Below are 9,052 nucleotides of genomic sequence, written 5' to 3'. Positions count from 1 at the left end.
TGCTTCAGGAGGAAGTGGTGAGGGGAAGGTGAGCATGGCCTTCCTGCTTCTGCCATTTCTCAAATGCCATTTTGAAAACTGACCTTGATCTTTGAAAAGAAATACAGCATGGAAAGACACTTGACTCCAATTTGCTTCAGTTGTTTAAGGTTGATAAGGGCAATATTTTATGCTTTGTTAAAATTTATTTACATTTGAGGGAAAATTACAGGTGTGGTATTTCCAGACGGTCTGCTCTAGACTCCTAGACCCCATTAGTGGGAAGGATAGCTGAGACAGGGGTTTCCTCCTTGAGAAGACTCACTGAGAGCGTTTTATACTTTTCAGCGAAAACCAGAAACTGAAATTCAGAGACTCGGGACGTGACCCCAATCGTGCCACAGTGAAGTTGCATTGTTGGTGTGGGGCCAGCCTCACCACAAGGCACAGGCTGACTTTCTGTGGAGGCCAAGTGCAACATGCTGGGACTTGTGCTGAGCTGCTCTGCTAATCTCTCCTGGGGAGAAGAAACAGCTCCTCCCAGTCTGTAGGCATCTGCTCCTCAGGGGACCTTTGCAAACAGCTTCTCCGGAATTCAGGAAAAGTTTATCTGCCTCCAAATGACCAACTCGAGGATGTGCAACATGACAGCAACTTCAATCATTCCTCTTGCTCCTCCCAGGAGAAAACTCTGCATTCAAACCTAGTGTTTTTGCATAATCAACTCGCTTGTCTGACAAGTACAGCAGAATGACATTCTTTTGAGCTTCAAACTGTTTTTAACTCAACTAAGAGAAAATGAGTTTTCACTTGTGACAAAGACAGGAGCAGATATGTACACTACCCACTAGTAAATAAAACACAGCGTTCCATAAAATACAGGCCTTGAAAGGTTATCTTATTTTTAGAAGTCTTTACCTTTTCAATATTTACAAATAACATCTACTGCTTAAAGGGTAAAAAAGAAGTTGTGACTCATTACAAGCAATTTGAAATGTATTTTTTCATTTCAGATCTGTGCCCAAAGCTAAACTCAGAGGTTTGTTCTCATTTTTATCTTGTGGCCTTGAGTTTGAACTGGTTCACCTGCATTGTAGGTGCCTTAAACCTGCTTCCTCTCAGCGCATGCTCAGAGGTGACCACCACCACTGGCATCTAGCAAGCCCACACTCATGGCATGCTCTCAGTCCTAAGGTGACTGTGGTTGTGGAGCTCTGAATGCAAGTAGGAGGGAGAAAATGGGGAGAAAAGAAGGCAGAACTAACCCTTCAGTTATCAGAGCTAAGAAATGAGAAAGAACTACATATTATCAATGGGGTTGCTGTGCCTTCTTTCTAGAAGTAATTTCCAAAAAGGCAAAGCACATATAAGTCTTGAGAGGAACAGCCTGGTGTTCCCATGCCCACTGGTACTAGACCAGGGGCAGCAGGGCCATGTCTACCCAGAAAAAGACTCCCAGATCATTGTAATAGTGTAGGCCCTTCCTCCCTCAGGGTAAGGTCCATGACTGACAGATCATAAGAAGGAAACAATTTGAGAATGTTAAAGAGAATGAGGTTTAAAAGATGAATCAGGAATCCAGGCTGAGAAGGAAAGGAGAGAAAATGAAATCATAAAGGGCTATAAACTTAGAGACTAGGAGAAGTTGGGAAGGTCTTGATCAATGTAGAGGCCAAACTTAATGGAAAATCAGGAAGATATTCTTGCTGAGCTCCATTCATTGTATATGTCCTATCTCTCCTACACTTTATTCTCCTAAAATTTACAGTAATAAAGCAGATTAGTATGTTTTGCTGTTGTAACTTATTAGGGAAATAAAAGTCTGGGAAAGGGTCAAATCTAATGTTTCGAAGACAGTAGTTTCAAGAGAGTCATTTATTGTTACCATACTCTGCCAAAATTCCCTCGAAGGTTGGAGTAAGATTTAAATTTGCCAAATAAAATACCAGATGCCCAATTACATGTATCAGGTAAAATGAATGATTATCTTAGGGAGAGCATGTCTTATTCAATATTTGGGAATTGATTATTCTGAAAAGCATTTGTTGTAAATTTATGTTTAATTGGGCTTCCTGTACTTATATTTGCTAAACCTGGGAAACTGAGGAAAAGAAATTTGGAATTTAGCCGCTAGTACTAACCAGTAATTGGTGAGATTTCTCTTATAATCCCTGTGATTCTAAATGGAGATCTGTTTCACCAAGTAATTTATATGCTTCTAGTTGGTCAGTCAAGTTATGAGTGACAAATCAAATCTTTCTTAAAATGAACCCCAAATGTCAAGAGTTATTTCCACTTTGATCTAGGTTGAGTGGGCCATACCCTCCATCAAAAAACTCCTTTCCGTTTCACCAACAGGAGGACAGCCAACACAGTGTTCATATGATCTGTGACTCTCTGGCAGTGAATTTGCTGCCAGCAACTTTCTGAGAATTTCCATCATTTTTGTCATGTTGCTGGAACATGTTCTGTCTAATTTTCCGATCGCCATGATGGGTCATTTTTTAAATTTGTCCATAATCTGCATATATAATGAAACTCATTAGAAAGAAAAATCTGATTTCTGTACCAACTGGCAATAAATGGAGCACAGCATTATTTCATAACGTTGTTTACCAAAGTTGGGGAAATTCTGATTCATTAAGACACGTAAAATGAAAAACCCTCATGGAGACATTCGTCACTGTAGTTTCTTAGGAAAAACAATTAGTACAATCTTGGGTTCTGAAAGATAGGTTACCTTTAACCCAATGACCATGTCATTGATTTTCAACCTTAGATACACATTAGAATCACCTAGGAAGTTTTCAAAAGACCATCAATGCAGGGACTCCACCACTGACTTGCTAAGTCTACATTCCAGGCAGGACCTTCCAGTGGTTGGCCAGAGCTAACAACGCAGTACCACACAATAAATAAGTGCATAATTATGTTTTTAATAGAGTAAGTGTAGACATCCAAAACTGATCATTGTAGCTACCAATCACATTATTAGAGTTTCTGTTTCTAAATAAATGTTTATTAAAAACACATGCATCAAAGAAGGAAACACACTCAATGTTGTTTTAAAGTCTGGGTTTTTTTTTTTTTTTTCCTTCATAAAGTAATCTTTATTATCCTTCCTTTAGGAAGTTTTAAATTTGAGAGCTTCAAAAATTTTGAACCAAATTACATCTCATGTACCAAAACTGTTCGATTCTTGCCTTCTTTAACACCTTGTTTTACCAAATACAACCATATGACAGAGAATTTTTATGAATCATCAAATCTTTGGATATTACCAAAGTATATTACCAGATAAATCTGGATATTATCAGAGTTTTCTGTTTGTTTTTAAAAATCTGTTTATTTTTTTATGGATAAGGTACATTTACTTCCTCTGGAGGAGAGGTATGATCCCTGGACCAACAGTTTCAGCACCACCTGGATGAAAACTTGTAAATGGAAATTCTAAGCCCTCTCTAGACATACCATATGAATCTCTATCATTCCTTGTAACCAGTAACAGCCAAGCAATCTGCTTTCGGAAGCCCTTCTGGTGTGCTTGAGAATGTCCATTCTTGTGTTTGCATCATTTTATTTTTGTTTTTCTTTTGACTGTTCTTTGCATCTTCCTAACCACTATGTGCACCTTAGTAAGCGCTGGGGCCTTGAAGATGAAATCATCTACCTTCCCGTCTTCTCCATTCCTGAGTTGAGCATCACAGGGAGGCAGGCTCAGAATAACGAGGACCATGACAGACTTGGGGGTGGACAAGGAAAGAAGGTGCTGGAGAAGATAGAGCACAGTCAGCTCATGGATGGGGACTTACTGCCTATCCTCATAAATCAAGAGTACAAGCCCAGTGGAGGAGGCAGGGTTTTCATGAAGGACTGAGGATCATGAAGGATCCTTAAATTGCAATTTCCTAGTTTTCTTTACAAAGACTAAAATGACCTTTCCCAAAGCACCGTTGCTCTCTTTGTACATATCTTCCCCCCTTTTCTGTTTATTGGCCTTCTATTCACCTTTAAGACCCTTCAACACTCTCTCCACTGCAAAGGGGTCTCTAAGAACCTTTCCCTAAATCCACACTTAACTTCCATATGATGAGGCATTTCCAGTCCTACTCACACTTGCCACCTTTGCTGACCTTTTTCAAAATTAAAAATGTGCCTCCTCTCTTCTCTAACTCCCCACCCTCCCCCATTACATATCATTCTCCACTTATCAGGGAAAACATTCAGCCTTTGGCATTTTGGGATTGGCTTATTTCACTTAGCATGGTGTTCTCCAATCCCATCCATTTATCTGCAAATGCCATAATATTCTTCTTTATGACTGAATAATATTCCATTGTGTATATATACCACAGTTTTTTTTTTATCCATTCATCTGCTGAAGGGCATCAAGGTTGGTTCCACAATCTAGCTATTGTGAATTGAGCTGCTGTAAACATTGATGTGGCTGAGTTACTGTAGTATGCTAATTTAAAGTCCTTTGGGTATAAACCGAGAAGTGGGATAACTGGGTCAAAAGGTGGTTCCATTCCAAGTATTCTGAAGAATCTCCACACTGCTTTCCAGAGTGGCTGCACCAATTTGCAACTCCACCAGCAAGGTAAAAGTGTGCCTTTTCCCCCACATCCACGCCAACATCTATTATTGTTTGTGTTCTTGATAATAGTCATTCTAATGGGGGGGGTTAAAAATGGTGGACTAAGACAGACATCATTACGCTGTGTACATGTATGATGTACCACATGAATGGTATGAATCCACATCATGCACAACCATAGAAATGAAATACTGTACCCCATTTGTGTACAATGAATCAAAATGCGGTCTGTAAAAAATAAAAATTAAAAAAAAAATTTTTAAATGTACCTCCACCATTGGATTTCAAATTGCTCAAAAGCAAGTACATTATCATGGTACATATGCTGTAAATGTTTTCTGAATGAATGAATTACAAATAGGTAACACAAGATACATTCCAGTGATGACCAATGATATCAACATTATCTATAGTCATATACTACTTTTCTCTTAGACTTTACACTGAACAATATTAGACACCAGAAGGTAGTGTTTATATGATACTCAACAAACTTAAAATTTGTAATTCCTTTCTTCTTTGCAAGTTTCCTAAAATATGGTGCTGTCACCTTAGTGATGTTTATATTCAAAAGTAGGAACAAAAAATAATAAAATGTAGAATTGCAAAAATGAAAGATGGCCCTTTTTTAAAAAGAAAAGATTTCCAAATGCTCGCATTTACTTTGGAAATGTTAAAGATGATTTTTAAAGAAAATATCTCTCTACCATATGTTAAATCAAATTATGTGGAATTTTTAATTTTCTTTCCATAACAGAATAAGGTTTCACAACCTGATATACTTTGTGCTCAACTGTGACTATCTTGAAATATATTGAAGAATATTTATTTTATTTTTCATAGAGAATGACAGAGATAACCACTTTGAAAAAAAGAAACAGAAAATAGGTTAAAAGTAACAAAAGAGATTTCCATTAAAAACAGGAGAGAATTGATTCAGATCTCAAACTCTAAGAGAGATTATAGATTGTTCCTTTCTTTAAGATATTTTTAGTGTTAGAATTTCCATTTTATTTCTTTTGTTAATAAAGTCCTGTTCTCTGATGAAATTCTCTTTCTTGTCATATAGTTTTGAATATATTAAACAGTTATGATATGGTATGTGCCTGATAATTCCAATATCCAGGACATCTATCTATATATCTACATTTACCATTTGTTTTCCAGTCCTGTTTTTTGATGCATATGATACTTTTTATTATGGGTTTAACATTACATATGAAGTATACACAAAATACAAAAGAAAAATAATGGAAGCTCTGGAAAATATCTTCCTCAGGCAGTTTGTTTGCCCTCATCCCTGGTGAGCAGGTAAAACAGCATGTTTTATTTTAATTCGGTAAGAGACTGAGCCAACCTAAGCTGCATTACAGTTTTTATAAGGTTTTGGTGTCTGCTTTTCCATCATTTGAAGGATGTGAATTTTGGGGGTTATCAATGATCTGGAATTTTTATTAGGGCCCCTTTTCCTAGTCAAGTCATGATTCCCAATTTTGTTCTTTTATCAAAAATTTCATTCATTTTAGCCTCTCACCCTTTGCAGATTAAGAATTTAGCAAATGCCTCAACAGGAAATTTTTTGAGGGCTAGTCTCCCTTTTCTGCACCTTTTTCTCTCCATGATATTGGCCCTTCAAGTCCTGGCTGCCTGATTTTGCTCTGTAGTATCTAAGCAGCTATCTGATGCCTCTAAATGAATTTTGTGTATGTATGTTTTATCCACTAAGCCCAGAGATAAATCAAAACAAAAGAGACTAAATTTATATAAGGGTTAATAGTGAGAATCAATAGCATATGCAATATAGGTGAGCATCAATACAGAATTCAATGATCATTTAATATAGAACTGAGACTAAATAATCGTGAAATTTGTGATTATAAAAGAGAAAGTGACCTTAACAGCATAATAATGAAAGTAAAACAAAATTTGAAAGTATGGACGGGCTACCTGTAATAAAGTAGAAGTATTTGATTAGTGCTTTAGTCAGGGTTCTCTAGAGGAATAGAACCAACAGACTGCATAGGTAATTGAAAGAGGGTATTTATTTGGTTGACCCACATGAAGAGAGGCTGGAGAGTCCCACAACGGCCATCTGCAGGCTGGAGAGCTGGGGAGACAGTAGCTGCTCAATCCAAGAAGATGAAACCTCAGAAGAGGACAAATGATGCCATCCTAGTCCAAGGCCGAAGGCCCGGAAACCCACTGGAGAGTCACTGGTGGGTGTCTGAGTTCAGAGTGAAGAATCTGAAGTCAGATGTCCACAGCAGACGGGAGCAGCAAGAAAAACGCCTCTCAAGAGGAACTGAGCTTGCACATGCATGAGAGCTTCCATCTTCTGCTTTCTGTTCCTTCTGGGCCCCCAGCCAATTAGACAGTGACACCCACACTCAGGGTGGATCTTCCCGCCTTAGTTCAAAGATTTATATATCAACAGTCTCTGACAACACCCTCACAGACACCCAGAAGGTTGCATTACCAATTTTCTAGGTGTGTCTCAATTCAGTCAAGTTAACAACAAGCATTAACTATCAGTTTCCTTGACTTCTAAAACAAAAATTATTAACAATTAGCTTTGAAATGTAAGGCTTAAAGAATTAACTCTAGTTTCTAAACTTACATAATGTTGCATCTTAACCCTAGAAAGTTCTTTTAGAATTCTATGTAATTTGCAACAGAAAAAAATGAAATTCATTGTTTCCTTTGCTATCATTTAAGTTTTTCATCTTAAAATTATAATCAACTAAAATTAAACTCAGTAATTTTGTATGTAAACATATAAAATTCCATTTTCACATGATTATTGGGCTTACTCTCTATATCAGCTTTTCTACCATCAGTATTCACAAAATGTTTTCTACCATCTCCTCATGTAGAAACAGTTGTTTCAGATTAGGAGAGTTTTAGATATTTTCCCCCTTTCTTCTTTATACTTCTTTCTAGTGCACTTTCTTCCAAAAAAAGATGAATGATTTTCATATTTGATAAAACAGAAAACTGTTCTTTCCTGTAAAGAAATATTAGTAAATAATGAACATTTAGCCCCCAAAGAACTATAGGTTGAACACAGGGATTCTTGTCTCCTTCATTGTTCAAGTACCAACTGCTAACACAAGTGTTGGCCTGTACACAGCAAATACTCAATAAATACTATTAACAGCAAACAGATTTAGTGCATATAATTTATATAAATTGAAATTCAAAGCCTATCAAATAGGGCTATTATCCCCAATTACTGAGGCATATGCAGGACTCAAATATATTAAGGGATTGTAAAAGATCATACAGTTAGTTCATATCAGAGCAGAACCACCAACTCCAATTTTCTACCTTTGAAGCTCTCTTACTCCAAACTGTGCTGCCTGAATTTTAGTCCAACTTTCTCCACTTATTTCTGCCTTTACACCTATCCTGAGAAACGGTCCTAGTTCCTCTAAGTTTTGGCTAGTATAGTTACTAATTGGTAAGAATCACTTATTTGCTTGTTTTTCTTCAGTGCTTTCTCTCACTGTCTCTTAATATCTTTAAAAAAATTAAATTTTAGCAGAAAATACAAATGCAACTGAAATAGGTAAGCCAGCAAAAGGCATCATGAGTGTAGGGAGTTGAACCTTATATGTGGAAATACACTTTTTAAAAAAGAAATTACAGAGCTAAAAATAAGCAAGTGAGCTCAAAAGTCCCAAATCTGGCTTAATCTCTAAGTTCACTTGATTGTGAACTTCTAAACAAAAGCAGCTTCTGTCACCAGTTGGAAGGGCATCAAGTACGTGTACAAAATTCTAAAACCATTACAATGAAGCCAAAAAATATCTGACTTTTCCATCAGAATCAATTCAGGACATTTATCACCTCTTTTTCTATCAGATTTTAAGTACCATGCAATCGTACCACTCCCTCTCTGTGACATGACACAGGGGTTCTTCCTCTATAATTAATTTGCTTGATTTTTTAAAGTCCTCTAGTAAAGAACTATTGTTCCAAAAAAAATTCTTGTCTTTAAGTTCACTGCATTTAACACAAAATGTACCAGGGCCTATCTATTTTTCCAATATTTGGGCAGAGCATTGCTTCTATGTTTTCCTTTGCTCCATTACTGTGGACTGGATCAGCATGCTCCCACATCCATCTTCAGCTCTCAGAGTTCCAGAAAAGAGGAAACCTTGGGGTCTCTTTTCAACCAACTCACCACCTTTTCCTAGAAGCCACACAAAATATGTAGAATAGTAGCACACGTTTAAAGAATAAAAGTCAATAGGAAGTATTCCTACAATCATAACAGAGATTAATTCTGGATTATAGATGGTTGTTGCTTACATGTGTATGCATACTCTGTATTTTCTGACTTATAAAGACAAAGCGACAAAGACAGTTTTAAAATGTTGTAAAGGATGTCCCATGCAAACAGTAAGCAGAAGAAAGCTAGCATGGCTATATTAATATTGACAAAGTAGACCTTAGGACCAAAATATTGCTAGA

This window comes from Sciurus vulgaris (assembly GCF_902686455.1).
Source record: "Sciurus vulgaris genome assembly, chromosome: 6".
Lineage (NCBI taxonomy): Eukaryota > Metazoa > Chordata > Mammalia > Rodentia > Sciuridae > Sciurus > Sciurus vulgaris.
This window is presented reverse-complemented; position numbering follows the sequence as displayed.